The 2,409-nt window shown below is 41.0% G+C and overlaps 1 pseudogene; it reads left to right on the top strand.

Annotated features, from left to right (window-relative positions):
• The first annotated feature begins 1,008 nt into the window (after positions 1-1,008).
• Positions 1,009-1,947, top strand: LOC106001065 (annotated as a pseudogene).
• Positions 1,948-2,409: the final 462 nt, after the last annotated feature.

Here is a 2,409-nt window from a genome sequence, read left to right as displayed (position 1 = left end):
GCACTCTACCACTGAGCCACCTTCCCAACCCTTCCTCAATTTCTTTATAATGATAGAAACATCACCGGGAATGGACTCTTCCCTAGAACTACAACTTCCAATTCAGATGTTTTGTCTGTCAGAAATTCCAGAAAAAGTTAAGTTCAGAAGTAGCATAAATACTGAAACACTTGAAAGAAACATGCTACCTGAGACTGGGATATAATAATAGCTCTAGGGCAAAGTTCTGCTAATCCTTTGGCCTGACCTCTTACTGAAAGCCAGAAACAAACAGAATAGCATTCAATGAAAATCAAATGAAGCTTTGATTTTCTGGATGCCTCTTTTTATCTGGATGCCTTCTAGATAACCATAGAAAATCTGGATCATACAATACTCCCTATAGAAATCCCTGTCGGCAGCACAGGTCCACATGGAAACTTTGGTTAACGAGATAAGTATTATTGAAATAGGGCCAATTTGAAATAGAGCAACCTGAGTCATGAGGAATAGGGGATGCTTGAAGAAGAATTGGGTGTAGCAATGGTCTGGCAGACACTGCTATGCTGGTGGAGGATATTCACTCTAACCAGATTTTCAATTCAGTGACAGATCCTGAAAACGTGAAAGCTTCCACAATTCAAACCAAAGATATAGGAATCATCAGTGAGATTCACAGGCAGGAAAAATCAAGTGTCACCAATGGTCTCACTGAACAGCTACAAAAGAACAGGCAGGGAGCCTTTGAGATTGTCCATGGAGCTGCTAAGGCCAAAGTCCAGCATTCAAACTCAAAAGGCCTGTTGGAGGATGAAGTGATTGTTTGCACTGTCCCAGCCAGTGATAAAGCTTCTGTGAATGCAGCCAAGCATTCTACCGACAAACCACCAATAGCCAAATCCAGCAGGACCAGCAAAATGAAGAACCATGGGCATAGGACCAGAAGGTTCAGAAAAAAAAAAACACCCTAAGAAAGGTGAAGAAAAGACCCAGTCAGGAAAAAATGTACAAACAGATTCAAAGACAATCATGCTGAAAACAAAGCGTAAAATAAATCTAGCAGACCTTAGCCATGAAACCTTCAAACGTCCTCGAACCAACCTAGAGGTGCATATGTTATGCACTGGGGAGGAAGAATAATTATACTAGGTTGTCTTGCTCCAGAGCCTTGGGAAATGCAAGCACCACCAGAGACACCAAGATTTTCCCAGCCATCAACTCATGGTGGAATAGTCCACTGGAGGATAAGGCTTCTAAGAAAATTCAGTTCAAGAAACCTGGTAGTAGTGCTCTAAATGAGTGTCCACCAACATCCCAGGGAGAGCTGCCTCCACCTGGGAAGGTCAAGTTGGTTCCTTTGCCTTTTCTAAGCCCAGAAAAGCTTCAAGATCGACCTATTTCTTACAAGCCAGCCTGGTCTGGCTACCCAGACTAGACCCACACTAGCTTACCATGCCTGTACCAATTTTAATGTAATTCAGCCCACACTATTCAGCCTATCTCAACCACCTACTGCCAACACACATTTGATGAGTCCTAACAAAATATCTCAGCCAATTGAAAATGGTGCAAATCTACAGGGATTGACCAACTCTAACCAGCCTGATGTGTGTCAGTCTGTTATTTCTAGACCTGTACCCTACAAATCATCTGCTGACACTTCTCTCCACCACACTCCTGTTTCTACAGCAAGGGCCAAGCCCCACTCAAAACCCGAGCCTCAAAACCAGTATCTACTGCAAGACTTCAGCTGCGAGACAATTCCTTGGAGAAAACCTGATATTCTTGGGCCAACAGTATCAAATCCCATCACCAAGGAGCAAAAGGCCAATGCGGAAAGCCATGAAAAGGCGGGCTCAGAAAGAGTGAGAGAATGCTGCCAAATGCACCACTTTGGAGAAACTGCAGGGTATTGCACAGAGAAAATGAGAAATGGAAATTGCTCAATACTATGGCTATGCAGTGTAAGAGCTGCTCAGATTGTAGGTACTCATTTCAGTACTAGATGTTGTTCCACATATACATGAAGTTAAATATATATATAAATATATTGATCTGAAATAGGATAGAAAGGCTCCTATTCTGATATATCAAAACTTAATAAAAGTGAATATGGGACATAAAAGAATTGATTTGCATATGATAAAGAAGCCATTTGTGTTTAAAATATGGCTTGAGTTTGTGCTGTTTTTTGATAGCTGTGGGGATCAAAATCTGCATTGGAAAAAGAAACAATGTTGGGCATGTAAACAAGGCAGAGGAAGAAGAATTAAAAACAAAGGACAAAATATGGGACAAGTCTAGCCAAGCCAAACGTGCGAGAATGGTTAGGTTTATTAAAAAAACCATGAAGGGATAAAATTATAGATGTAAAATATGAAGTCTGAGTTTCAAATTGAAAGGACTAGACATAGAAAATGTTCCAATTTT

Source organism: Dipodomys ordii, unplaced genomic scaffold (genome assembly GCF_000151885.1).
Source record: "Dipodomys ordii isolate 6190 unplaced genomic scaffold, Dord_2.0 Scaffold261, whole genome shotgun sequence".
Taxonomy (NCBI): Eukaryota; Metazoa; Chordata; class Mammalia; order Rodentia; family Heteromyidae; genus Dipodomys; species Dipodomys ordii.
Note: the sequence above shows the minus strand (reverse complement) of the source record. Positions and strands in the feature narration are given on the sequence as shown.